Source organism: Rhinolophus sinicus, chromosome 7, assembly GCF_057876585.1.
Source record: "Rhinolophus sinicus isolate RSI-liver-muscle chromosome 7, RSI-T2T, whole genome shotgun sequence".
NCBI classification, from domain to species: Eukaryota; Metazoa; Chordata; class Mammalia; order Chiroptera; family Rhinolophidae; genus Rhinolophus; species Rhinolophus sinicus.
Genome location: NC_142507.1, coordinates 512103 through 526801, shown reverse-complemented (window position 1 = coordinate 526801; position 14699 = coordinate 512103). Strand labels below are relative to the sequence as shown.

The following is a 14699-nucleotide window of genomic DNA, read 5'->3' as shown; positions in this document are numbered from 1 at the left end:
GAAAGGTGATGATGAACGTGCCACAGGACAGTCGGGGCGAGAGCGGGTGGCAAAAGCCTGGCCTGTCCATGCCCCTGCTAGGGGGTGACTTTAGTGACAGCCCGCCTGGCTGCTCCAAACCACCGAGGACACAGACCAATGCTGGGAGTTACAGGAGCAGCTGAACTAATCAATTTGGAAGGGCGCTTTCAGACTGAAATGCTATATTCTGAGTTTCTGAAAGAATTACACGTTGTGGCCAACCAAAGACCTTGGGAAAAAAAATAGAGATATTAAACCTTCTGACATTCTCCTACTGACAGGGTTTTAAAGTCACTAAAATGTCTGCAGCATGTGATGTAAGAAAAATTTAATGGTGAAAACTGTCTTATACAATATGGGGTTGTGATTTTCATTAAATAAAAAATCAAATAATATTAAATAAATAATAAAAGTAGTTTTAGAAAATTTGTAAGTAACTTAAAAAAGAAAATATAAAGATTCAGTTTACTGAACAGCAAAAACAAAGCCCAAACCACCCTGACACAAATAATGACTTTAAAAATCTTATTTTCATGATAACATTTTGCATTTTGATGTATTTTTTTCCTCTTTTCTAAATGTGTTTGGGACATTTTTTATATATATACAGAATTAAAGTCCTACTATATATGTGTTTTGCCGTCTGAGTGCATTTATCATATTTGATTTAACTATTCCTCTGTTGCCAGACAAATATTTTCGTTTTTACAAATATAAGTAACATTTCCATGAGGAATGAAGGAGAGCCTGCCCCCTCACCCCTGCCCTCCACCTAGCCTCCCACCCACCTCATTTCTAAGTTTTCATTTGGATTGCTTGGTTTCTGCTCTAGTGCAGCTGGCCATTAAGCTCTGTCTTATTTACATAATCATCAGGTTGATTTTCCCAAAACTATATGAGAAATGTAATTTTTAAAGCTTTTCCTTTTCAATTTTTTTCTAGCTGGTATTTCTGTGTCTCCATTTTTCAGGTCAAATTAGTTTTTCCTAAAATGTCCTCTGCACAAAGTACAACGCTGTATCAAGTCCTTTCATTCAAGATTGTTTGATTCCAAGTAAAGAACTCGTTTTTCTGGCAAGGAATCGCCCCCCTTCAGTGAACCTGCCCTTTTGGCAGTGACCAGCCTGGTGTTCACAGCACCTGTGACCTGAACGGCCGCGTGCGGCATCCATGCAACATGGTGTCCTTCCCCTCTTTCTGTGGAATAATTCATTCCCCTTCAGACCACGACCAGAGAAGCCATGGTGATCTAGCCTTGCGCAGACACCTGGATTTGATACAAAAAGACCTCAGCTCTGAGCCAACCCACACTTACCCTGCACACACAGCAGAGCTCAGAATGGAATTTACCTGGTTTTGAAGATTAATTTAGTAAATCCCTTGGTTTATGCCTAAGTGTTCAACAGGAGGGAATACAGTTCAATGTTAAGATGTAAATGCAGGTGACTAGGAGAAAATTCTGAGATGCCCTAAATTAAATTACAGCAGCCAGAGGGTGGTTGGAAGGGATGAGAAGTGTTAATCAGTTAACAGCTGCAGACAGAAACCAACAAAGGCGGTGACATTCCTGAGCAGTGCTGATGCTCTGAAGTAACTTCCAGGTGGCTCGTCCCCAGCTGCTCTAGAGAGAGCATCGCTGACACGCGAGCTGCTCACCGCCAGCACACAGGGCACACACTGCTCCCTGACAGACTCCGCTCCCGGCCCAGAACCAGCTGCTTCACCTTCTCCCAACCCCTCCATCTAATGGCAGTTCTTTCAAAACAACTTACATCTTTCTTCCCCAAACTGTTTCCTAATGGCGCCCACCATCTCCAGGAGACTGCATACCCCAGGACCTGCTCCTTCCCTGCCTAGCACAAGGCCCAATAAACCTTTTCTTTTAGCTTTCTAAAAGCTTTCGGCCATGCAAGTTTTTGTTTAACATAGGGTATGCTGGTATCAGGACACTGCTGAAGTAATAGTTTAAGGAATAGTTCATGAAAGCAGAATTATGAAAGTGTATGTATACAAGGGACTACACAAAACTATCAACAGTGGTTACGGTTAGCAGTTGATTCTTATAAGGCTCAGATTGTTTTTTACAATTCTCAATTCTTCTTATAGAAATGCACACACTTTTTCTTAACTTTCTGTAAATGACCAAGTATTACTTCTAAAGTAGAAATTGAAATATATTTTTAAAGGATAGAGTTATTAGCTTAAACATGTTTGAAAATTTTTTAAATAAAAAAGGTTTTAAAACATTCCAGATATTTAATAAACCCAAAATGTCTATTCCTAATAATGTTTGTTCTTCAAAAAAAAATATCACTAAACTGCATGTATCTGAAATATTCTATTTCCCCCCTTAATACTTGTCCTCATCTTCAGGTATAATACAAATGTATACTTTTACAAATTTATTCATTTTACCTTACGCTTTTTATTTGCTGCTTGAATAGTGATCTGCTCAACTACAGCAGCATAAGAACATTATGAAAAATACTAGCAACCCTGGAAATCTTTGCTCCCCAGAATTCTAGAACGTGAGCTGTGTCCACACTTGAAATCCATCCTTCCTTATCTTCCACAAAGGTCGCCTTCGGCTGGGTGTTCCTGACAGCGGCCCCTGCTGAATCCTGCCTGCCCCTCACCAGCACGGTGTGGCGGAGCGCTCACTGTCCTGCAGTAAAGAACCTCAGGACCTTTCTCTCGCTCCCTGTCCCGCTTCCTATGGTACTGACTGCAGGGCGTTGCCAAGAGACTGGATGAGGTGATGACAACCAACGCAGAGGCTGAGCCTGGAAAGGGCTTGGGAGCCAGCGGGTCGGAGCCCCTTTCCACGACGTGCTGGGCGAGGGCCAGTCGCGGCGCTCTCCTTAATGTCACTCAGCAGGCGGAGACTCAGTCCTTCCCGAGGCCGCACCTCTGACTGCTGGGCAGCGCTCACTTCTTTTGCATTCGTGTTCCTACTTGTCCCACTGCTACTGTTACCACTGCCAATTTCAGTATGCTTGCACAGAAATCTCATATGTATTACGTCCTTTCATCTTAACAAAAATCTTTGAAGTAGGGAGACCCAAATTGTCATCCCCATTTTGTAAATGAGGAGACAGACTCTGAGAGTTCAGGTAACTCGCCCAGGAGCCCAACTGGCAAACGCCAGCCTACAACGCGGCTGGTCACAAGCCTCTTGACTGTACAGTCATCATGCTGTTCTTTGTCACCAAGTTTTCTTGTGCTGAACCAAACTCTGCTTCCTTGGGGCCCTCCCTCCATTAACGCAGATCACTGTCCTGCGACAAGAACTCCACTGAGGTCCCCTCCCAACTCCTCCAACTTGGGTAGATGTTTAGAAAGAACGTCACAAAATTCTCCAGGATGTTAAGAAGAAACCACACAATTCTACAGTGCACCTGCTTGGACTGGGTTCAGCTACCAGGGACAAGAACCCATGATGCCTGTGGCCACACTGGGAATAAAGTCACCATGGCTGGCAGGGGACCTCACACACACAGCACCACCTTCACTGCACCAGGGGCACTGACAGGGCCGAGCGAGTGCACTCCTCCAGAGGGGACCTTATCTACTGAGAAAGAATTGTAGTCGCGATTTAAATAAGCCCATAAAAACATGCCCAACACATCGTCACTCGTGAATCGCAAATTAAAACCAAACTGAGATGCCGCCACACACCACCCACAGGAACGCGTACAGTTAAGACGACACACAGCACCAGTGTTGCTACTGAGTGACTGAAACTCATACATCACTGCTGCCAAGGCAACAGGAGAGCCAGGAAATCACCGGGAGTCGCTGTCGTCTGGCTGCTAATTCCTAAAATCAAGCAGGCGGGGCTTGAGGAAACGGTTCTTGCTCTGGCTCCAATTAGCCTGGGAACTTAAATGTGTGAACTGCCAGTCCTGCACAGTACCCGCTGTGCCTCAGACATCCAGGCGACTCTGGATGGCTGCTGAGGCCTGAGGACAGACAGAACGTGCATGTATCCAGACCACCTAACAGCCAGAGGATCACCATCGCCGACCAGTCCAGAGGCTAGGAATACAGGACTGAGTCTTCTCAAGAGGGTCCTTCTCGCTCTAAGAACACCTAGCTTGTCTTTCTTATTGGGAACCTCTGGGTATTGCCTAGTTGTGTTTCCGGTTTGCGAACCCTAAGACCCTTGAATGAATCTTTATCACTTCTAGTCAGAGCCTCCAGACTCTTTGAGTTCCTTTGACAAAAGTGATGCAGCCCCTTTGGGAAACAGTTCGGAAGTTTCCCACAAAGGTAAGCACACACTTACAAATGACAAAACAACACAGCAGTCCCACTCCTGGATGAAAACATACATTTACGCCAAGACCTGTATGCAGATGTTTATAGCCGTTTTATTCTTTAATTTTTATCCATGAGAGTCCCAAACTGGAAACAACTCCAAAGTCAACCAATTGGAAGTTTGCTGTGGCAGTTCATGTACTCAAATACTACTCGGTAATAAAGACACTCCAGGAAAACAGGAAAGCAGGACAAAGGCTCAACACAAGCGTGCCTCGGTGCGCTGCTGTCACTGCGAGGGTGTGAGGTCACTGGAGGGAGAAGTGTGAGCGGCTGAGCAGCAGCAGACGTGGACCACACAGCTTGTCTGCTACGCTAAGGCTGAAGTTTGTGTTTTTGGTGAAGGGATAATTTCTACAATTGGGGCAGGACACGGCCAACAGGCAAGTATTGAGATACAATACATACACAAGAAAGTGACTGTTCCCCAGAGCATGAATGACTTCTTCTCCAGGAGCCCTCACCTGTACAGGCAGGCTTGGCAGTCCAAGCCAAGGAAGAGGAGTGAGAATTTTCCGTTCGAATTCTCCAGAGTGTGATTTAACACATAGGATAAGTGAGCCACAGTGGGTTTTATGCCATTTCTGTGTGCTTGCATTTAGATGTACAGGGTCTTTTTCAAAGTTCAGATGAACACATTATTAACGTCAGAGTACTGACTGAACGGACACTATCAGAAATAACAATGCTTTTTCAAGGAATCAAAAAACTATCTCTGGGGGCGGGAGAAGAACACAGTATTTTCTTCTGTCAACAAATAAAGCTTTAATGCTACAGTATTTTACTCCAGGTTTTTCACTCTAAAATATACCTTCATAAGATGAAAGCCATGAAGTTTAACACATCAATGGTTTACAGACAACTCTTCGAGAAAGTAAAGCTTGGCTGAACAAAGCCCATCAGGACGGGCTGGCAATAAGCAGTACGCCAGACGGAAATACACAGTAAGAAGAAAAGCTGGATTGTACCACCTGGCACAAGGCAGAACCAAGGAGGCAGAAGAGGTGGGGGAAGGGGAGCTACCAGGGTACAAGGATGGAGCTTACCACCAAGGCTGCCTTTGCAACAAGCTTGTCCTGGGCGGTCCTGAGCGCTCTGCCCGGCCCGCAGGCTCACAGATGGAGCCAGAGGAGCACGTTGGAGGGGAGAGATGCCCGGCTAAAGGAATCACAACAAACAGGACTGAAGAGCAGACGTGGCGCAATGAATCGGCTCCAATAGTTTGTAACCTCTTCTCCAAGAGCTCGTGACCCACTTGGCCTCACTGAATTTGTGGCTGTGCCGTGTGCGTCTAAACTCAGCACACGTCTGAGGCCCTGTCTGATGTGTTCGCTTCATCCACCTGTGCCCCAGTTCTGGTAACGAGGCTTGTACTGCAAGCCAAAACCCTGGTGCCCATTTCGACTTAAGTCAGATTGAAAAACAGTCCTGCTTGTTCCATGTGTCAATGTCATTTTCTGTTCATTTTCTTGGCACTTCAGTCTTTTCAGAAGTTTCTTGGCTTTGGAATCCTGACTCTGAGTAATGAGCAACTAGATGTAAATTCTATTGCCAAGGGTACTTTCACTGGCTCTAATTAGATGCCAAGTAATTAAAAAAAAAAGTTAAGTACTGTTCATATCAGCAGTGAACTCAAGGTCAAAGTACTGGTTTTATCCTTTTGAAAGAAATAAAGGAATTTACTTTAGGAATGATGAACATTCAGCAACCATATAATGTTAGACAAAATTCAGTCAACTATTTCAAGGGAGAAAAAAGGGAAAAATTCTTTACTTACCACCTTTGTACCCTTGATTCAAGTAAATGTGATTACAATAATAAGGAAATAACTAATAAAACCAACTGGAACTCAGAGGAAGTGTGAAACAAGATTAGGAAAACTTATACATATTAAAGAAATTAATAAATTTTAGGTAAACTCATCGGAACAGACTGCCATTGGGAGGACCCCTTCCTCTCAACACAAACACATGGCTCAAACACGACAAGGGTACCTCGGACACAGTGTCAAGCTAGAAATCAACAGGAGAATCTCCAGACTGCAGAAATAAAAGCATGGAAACCGTGGGGCAGTGAGTAGTGAGCAGGAGCAGAAGCCAACACAGCTGACCCCTCCCGGGGGCACGTACAGGTTTGCCAAGGGTAGGCTTGCTTTGCACCACTGCTGGAGAATAACTGATAATAATGTCCCTCCCCGCCCAATTTTCAGTGTCCTGATCAGATGATAAATTGTAAAGTCCTCCTAGCTACAGGACACGTTGAAACCAGTTTGAGGCTTGGGAGTGGGATGCTGGGATGCTGATAAACATGAACGAAAAGTGTCGTGGCTGAAAGACCGAACTACAAACTTCCTGCACACAACCAGGAGTCCTAAGGGGCTGACCTTTTCATGAAATGGAAAAGCTTCAGCCACTGACCCTGCCTCGGACTCTGCAAGGAAGCGTGGGCGGGGTTGAAGGCATCCCCAGGCAGCCAGCACCTCAGCCTGCAAGTAGCTGTGGGGCCCAAATTCACCCTGTGTGCTTGGCTCGGATGAGCCTCGACTGACATACGCTCATTAAAACTCTTCTCCATGTGATGAAACCCACCAGTCTGGGCAGAGGCACATGCGAAACTGGGCTGTGGTTAAGAGTCTACATCCTGAGTACACAGCCAAAACCTCCAAGTCAAGCCCTGCTGCAGAGGAATTTATAGCTTAGAGATTGTAATCCACTTGAGGAAATGAATCACTATGAGAAAGTACTAGCAGACACAACAAACAGAAAGAAGAATTTGCAACCAAGGACAGGAAAAAGCATACAATATAGTCTAAGAGATATTCTGACATAAGTATTTATAAGAAAAGAAAGGATATAAATCACGATGAAGGAACAAGACGGTATTTTAAATAAGCACAGACAGATCTCTCTGTGAAGAAGCCAAATGGAATTTTCTACCAATAAAATATATACTCATAAGAAAAAAAATACTGAAGGAATAGATTTCAAATCTTTTCTATTTAATTAGTTTATCTACAGCTCTAGTGTGTTTTGTTAGTTAACTCAGGAGATAAATTCTTGAATATACAGTATTTTTAAACAGGAAAGAAAGTTAATTCCCTCCCCCCTAGAATTACACAAGGAAGCTAGATGTGTTTTATTCATGCTTTTACAGAAATTGATTCCAAACTCTGGTTCTGAGTTCTGGATGCCATACTAAATTTCGAACATATGTAGCGTGAGTTTGAAGTGATTTCTAATACGGCTCATAAATTACAATAAAAATGCACACACATAAGCATATTCCTCAGTAACCCCCCAAAAGAACAACCCTAACACACATTCAGGTTACAGCAATGCATAGCAGGCCATTAGCTAGTCAGTCAAAGGACTACTTTATGTCATGACTGGTACATATTCTAAAATAAATTTAAGATATAATTATACGTTCACGTTTATGATTCAAGCTAGTATTCTGGGGATGCATAATAATCTGGTTTGAGATTGAGAACAAGGACATATGGTTATTTTAGTAAAACTATATATCTAATAATATCACTATGACATAAATGCAGGTTATTTGTCTTATTTTAAAATAGTTTTATAATTTTAAATGCTTTAAAATGCCAGGTTAACAATTTCTCTTCTTACCAGTAAAACATAAGAATAAGAAATTATGTAATGATGGATATTCAAGTTTTCTTTCCAAATAATCTGAAGTGTAATGCATTTGACATTACAGTTCTTTCTTTCAAATCTATAGCAAATAAACGCAAGATAGTAGTGGATGTTCAACAGGAGTGAGAGTCTTCAAATAAGTTACTGTAACTTGTTAAGTGCCTCTGAAAACCCTGAGATCCATGTCAAGAAGCATTAATAATGAATTTACATACAAAAGAACCACTATGTCATAAAAAACTTTTATTCACTGGGGAGGCCAAATAGTCTTTTAAAACTAAAAGAATAAAGTTAGGAGCAAAATAACAAAAATACATTTAACGTGAAAAAATAAAGGCAGTATCCTTATGAACTTATACTATTTCCCGGCATAAATTGCAATTCTGAAGTCTCTGGGGGGAAATATTCAAAATGGGTCCCTTTCCAAAAATACCTTGCCAGGCATCTTAGAATTTTCTCAGATTTAATTGGCAAACAAGCATTGAAGAGGATAATTAGGTAGAAAGGACATCTATATTTGTTCTAAGCCTTTTTTATGGATAAAATGGAATAAGGGAACGTAACACACTTTGCAAAATGCTGATTGGATAAGTTTATACCAACAAAGGATAGATATTTAAATCAAACAAATAAACAAGTTTGATTTAAGAAAACTGAAACAATCCATTTTTCTCCAGTCCATATTGTTGATAACTGCTAATAAGGCTTAGCTACTATCATCATCCAAATAGATTCTCACACTGGCACTAACCTGACACTTAGCTGGAACCAACTCTAAAACAGCAACATCAGTGTAAATTAATGAATGGAGTTAAACTGTCCTCATATTTAATATTATTTTGATATTAAAAAGCCTAATTCCATGAAAGAAATTAAAATTTTACTGTTTTCTTATGACCCTAATAAGAGGCCAAATATGCCAACAGACCATGGCCAGGTCATATATAAAAGCAGAACCGTGACCCCCAAACTTGTAGCAACCTGCCCAGGAAACAGCCCCTGTACCTGCAATACACAGCCCCAGAAACCAGGCTGTCAGACTTGCAGACTGCTATCTCTAGTGACAATCTGGGAAGCTAAACCACATCTTCTATAACAATCAGCCCCAAATGTCCAGGACTTGATAAAAAAACTGATAGCTTCCCTAATTTTTGTCCATGCTGCCGACTTATTACCAAGCACAGAACGCCAAATACACACCCCCTAACCAGGGATGCCTGGCTCCTCGTCAGCCTGCCTGCCCATAACTTCCGCTGGCCTCCAATCAGGGCACACCCTTTTTTTTTAACTAAAAGCTTTTCCCTGGTCTGCCTACCTTTGAGTTTCTGCCAAAATGCAAGCATCGGTGTCTGACACCATTTCTATAGCAAGCTCAGAATAATTAGCCTTTGCTTTTCTGATCCAGTTGGTCTTCCTTTATTTCCACAAACCTATACAACAGAAAGTATTGCTAAGATTAATATTTCACAGAGAATTAATAGCTAACAATTGTTGAACCCTTATCATGAACCAGGCACTGTATTAGATTTCTTACATGCACTGCCCAATTTAATTTCACAGTAAAGATAATACCTTCTGATATTGGTACAATATTCATTTTACAGAAGAGGAAACTGACGCTGAGAGATGTTAATTAACTTGATACACAGGTAATGAGTAGTTAAGCAAGGAGTGAAAGAAAGACACGTTCCAAAGAGGGTAACTCTTAACCATGCTACTAAACTCAATTTGAAATATGGTGACAGCTGCATGTTTCAACTGCTTTCATAAGAAAATAGAAACAACACAAAATTAACAGTGTCTCCATCTCATGCATGACTGAATAAAATATTGTATGATAGAAGAGGAAGAGACTTTGGAATTCACTTACACCAATCTCCTCTTTTTATAGATTGCGTAACTGAGGCTTAGAGAGGTGAAGGTATCACGCCCAATATTATGACATCTATTGAACAGAGACAAGGCAATACTACAACCCAGATCTTCTGACTCCCAGCCCAGATAGCCACATGCCTCCTGGGAGAACATTTGCCTGGGGAGATTTATAACTCCACAAAGACTTTATGCAACTATGTAACGCCAGCACATTCCAAACACATATTATATAACACGGCTAAACACATATCTTTTGTGGAGACAATGAACTAAATGTGATTTAAGAGGCCATTGAAGCTCAACAAATATTTACTAAGTGCTAACAATGAGTTAGGGCACGGTTTCACTTAAGTTTCACTAGTGAACAAAACAAAAAAGAACCCTATCTTACTGGTTCATGTTCTAGTAGGAAGAAACAAACATTACACAATAGATATATTAAGTAGGCAAATTATACAATAGGTTAGAAGGTAATACGTGCTACCATAAACACAGAAGTAGAGCAAGGTTAGATTGGGAGTACAAACTTGGGACAAGGAGAGCAGATTTTAATTTTACATAGGGTGATCAGGGGCAGCCTCAGTGAGAAGGCAATGTCTGAGTAGATTCTGACAAAGTGAGAGAGTTAGTCCTGTGGATGTGGTAGGAAGAGTGTTACAGGCAGAGGGAACAGCCAACACAAAATCCAGAGGAGAGAGTGCCCATGTTTGGAGAGAACAGCATGGGGGGCACTGAGAATATATGCTGAGACCAGAACTGTAAACCAATATATGTCTAGGGGGCTTCTGACACTGAATTAACTTTATCAATGACGTATAAACTACGCATTCCCTATTCATTATAACTCTACAGTATCAAGTCAAAGAAGTGAGTGTACAATAGTCCCCTCCTTACCTGTGGTTTCGTTTTCTGTGGCTTTAGTCCCCTACGGTCCGAAAATATCAAATGCAAAATTCCAGACACAAGCAGTTCGTAAGTTTTAAATTGCATGCCATTCTGAATAGCGTGATGAAATCTCTCGTGGTCCCACTCTGTCCACCTGGGATGTGAATCGTCCCTTTGTCCAGTGTACATGCTGCATTAGCTCCCCACCCGTTCGTCACTTGGTAGCCCTCTCAGTTATCAGATCAACTGTCAGGTATCACAGTGCTTGTGTTCGAGTCACCCTTATTTTACTTCGTAATGGCCCCAAAATGCAAGAGTAGTGATGCTGGCAATTCAAATATGCCAAAGAGAAGCTCCAAAGTGCTTCCTCTAAGTGAAAAGGTGAAAGAAAAAAAAATCGTATGCTAAGATTGCTAAGCTCTATGGTAAGAATGAATCTTCTATCCACGAAATTGGGAACAAGGAAAGAGAATTCTTGCTATTTTGCTGTCATACCTCCAACTGTGAAAGTTACAGCCACAGTATGTGTGACTGACGCTTAGTTAAGATGGAAAAAGCATCATACTTTATCACAGGTAAGTAAGTATAGGAACAAAATAGTATATCCGAGGTCTCAGGCATCTGCTGGGGGTCTTGGAACACCTCCCCCCGGGATGAGACAACTACTGTAGTTCTTTCTCAGACTGTCACTATATTATGACTATCAGAACAAAAAGTGCTTTGAAGCTCTCATCTGTTTTGTCAATTCAATCAGTTGTGTTGTGTAAAAATTGCACGTGTATTGTATGTTAATGATTTGAATCATGTGCTGAAGTCCCTTCACCAGACTTTAATTCCGTCAGTAGTGGTGAGGATGGGAAGGGCAGAAAGGGCTGTACCTGGGCACTGAGGTTCCTTAATGCTCTCCGTGATGTTCACATGCAGCCACGGTTGAGCAGCACTATTCCAGCAGCTGTGGAAAAGAGAAGGCTTTTCTCATTCCCGCTCTCAGCGTGCTCATTATCCTCGCAGCTCCAGTTCACGTCAGTGCCAACCACACCAGAAACTCCAAAACCACAAATCCCCTGCACAGAAGTCCTGGGACCCCTCCCGGCCACCCCACCGGAGGGGAAAGGCAGGACAGGCCACATTTCTCCTTTGCTGCCCCATTCACGAGCTCCCCACAACACCAACAAACAAGACTGGTGTGGATGTCAGATGACTGAAAAGTTTTGTGTCAGAGGACAGGTGAGAGAAGAGGGGAGCCACGTGGTGGTATCAATTGCATAACAAAACTTATTAAGAACAAGTCCGTCTAATATTTAGTTTCACATTTTGGCATTGTCATGGTAGAAAATATTCTCTCTCTCCAAATCTTGTTTCATTTTATGTGTGCCTGGCACATCTTTGGGACACAATAGCTATTTCTTATATGAATGAATGAATGAATGAGTGAATGAATGAATGAATGAATGAAAGAGGGCTGAACACAAAAAGCCCCCAACCCATCCTTTCTCAATCCCTCCAATCTTGTTACCAGAGGCAATGACACTGACTTCACAGCTACTCTCTTCTCTCAAATAATGCACTTATGCTGCTAGTTCTGGATGGATCAATGTTAGATTTTGCATACTCACTTCCTGCCAAGATAGATATGAATTTTACTAAAATAACCACCCCAAATTTCTCTCCCTGTTTACCTAAGCAATTATATCACTACTGTTAGCTTTTCCATTGATTACATGTATTCTTAAGCTCCTTTTTCTTGTTTCAACCGCAAGCAATATCTCTTCACTTTGTCAAATAAGAATACTGTATCCCAGACCCTTCTTATTACCCCTCTTGCTCTTCTACAATTAACATTTACAACCTGCTTCGTAACCGTAGGTAAGGGATTCTTGCTGTCTACAGCTGGACTGTAAATTTGGAAATCAGAATCTACATGTGTACATAAACACTGTTTTCTGCCCAGGCAAGTGCTATTCTATGACTATATTTGTTTGGCTGTACACGTTTTGTCATATGCCCTCACCCCAACTGGACTTTTAACAGCCTTTTTACTTTTTTACTTTTACTTTGAATTGTCTACTTTTATGGCATCATTACAATAGGTTCTTCTCACATTTACAGGATACAATCACAATCACACCTAGAGACTCTTTTTTTTTTTTTTTTTTTTTTTTTTTTTAAACAAGAGGTTCTTACAGCCCTGCAGTCTTTCGGTTTGGATGAGTGGCTCTCAGACCTGCTGCAGAGCTGTCGTTCTGGGACTTACCTTTGTTGATTTTCTGAATTGGTTCTATCGTTCATAGAGCCAACCTGCTCCAATTTCTCGGATAATTCCCTTGTTTTGCCAGCCCACATTCTCAAGTAACATCCTGAAAAAGAGTATTTGAAAGATAAAGCTTTCTCAGTTTATGTTTAATTTCCTTTTTTCATTCTACCCCCATATTTTATCGATAGTTTTGCTTGGTATAAAATTCCAAGTTCACAGTCATTTCCCCGTGGAACTTACAGGGCATTGCTTGTCTCCTAATATCCAGTTCTGATGATGAGAAGCCTACCGCCAGCCTGATTCTCATGGCTTTATGGGGGAACCTGTATTTGTTCTCTGAAAGCTTTTAGCATCTTCCCTTTAGTCTTGCAGACCTTAAATTCCATATGCACACATGTAGACTTTTTTCTTTCTCCCACTTAGTAGATAATAGGTCTTATACATTTGCACATTACTGTCTCCCTTTAGCGCTGAAAACTTTTTTTCTTGTAAGTTTCATCGAACTATTTGCTTTGTTCTATTTGGAACTTTATTCTGATGTTGAAAACCTTGATCGATGCTGCATGACTTATCTCTTCTGTCATATTTTTTGTCTCTGACTACTGTTCTCTCCTTTTCTCTAATCTTGTAATAATGCAAATAGAGCCTAGAAGTTGACCTTACAGTAGTGAGACAGAGAAATGAGTGGTAAATGTTAGGAAAGGGAAATCTTCCTCTACCTTTGAGGTTATTTTGGCTGGGCTAATCAAATTGACAGATTAGCAGGAGAAAAAACAATTTAAAGTTTAATAACAGGTATCTCCTGTACACATGGGAGAAACCCAGGATCACTGAGTAACTTGCCAAAATGGCGGAAGCCATCACCTTAAATACCATCTTCAACTATAGACAAGGTCTTGTGGGCAGAGAGTCAGGTATGGCAGGTCACCAGGCAAAGCACAGGACACAAGGCTAAGGTTGTCCCCCGGATTTAAGTCGGTGCCACCTCTCGAACGAGGATGGCAGGCCTGGTACCGTGAGGGAGACACCATCACAGACGGAGCTTTCACTTGTAAACGTAAATGTCCTTTACAAAGGTACCGCCTTCTTGGTTTTCAGAGCTTCTCCATGTCTGCTGTTCTTAAAATCACCCAGCCTAAAATAATCAATATCCCAAGGAGGCATATTTGGGGGTGGCAAACTGCTCCCCTCTCTAAGTCATGCTTCTCCCTTCCACTTAGTCCCAGGCTTATCCAACATCAGCCCCGCGGGCTCCGTGCACCGGTCATCACCTCTTACGGATGTGTCCCTCTCACTTTATTCACCATTGGAAAATGCTGCAAGAAAACTCAGTGAAAACAGGCGGGAAGGAAGAGTCGTACAAAGTGCGTCGGAACATTCCTCGTGTGGGAACATGTCAGGCCTCTGTAAGGGCACCGCTTTCAGGAACGCAGGTCCCTCACAGGGACAATGTTGTGAGTATTCGCAGAGAAGTAAGTCCACGCTTCACTTTCTGAAGCAGCATCACAGGAAGATGAAGGCCAACCTGCCAGTAAGTCAAGGAGGACAGACAGAAAACTAAAACAGTGCACACCTGGGTATCCCCTCTCTCCTGGCGCGTAACCCTGGACGCAGGCTGCGCCCCACCTAATCTAAGGCACCTGCCAGGGCACGTCTGTTCAAGGGCAACCGGAGAACTGGAGAACAAG

The 14699-nt window shown here is 42.2% G+C and overlaps 1 protein-coding gene across 4 annotated transcripts in view; it reads right to left on the bottom strand.

Moving 5' to 3' along the window:
• The window catches only part of LOC148757619 (uncharacterized), a 99787-nt gene that overhangs the window by 84502 nt on the left and 586 nt on the right, over positions 1-14699 (bottom strand). For 3 of the 4 annotated variants that reach the window (XR_016021659.1, XM_088799332.1, XM_088799329.1), the window contains exons 2-3: positions 13012-13114; positions 11636-11709 (exon numbers count right to left, since the gene is read on the bottom strand). The gene's annotated coding sequence lies outside the window, so the exon portion shown is untranslated. Of the gene's footprint in view, positions 1-4372; positions 5999-11635; positions 11710-13011; positions 13115-14699 lie in introns of those variants that run through there. The other variant, XM_088799333.1, reaches the window with a different exon arrangement.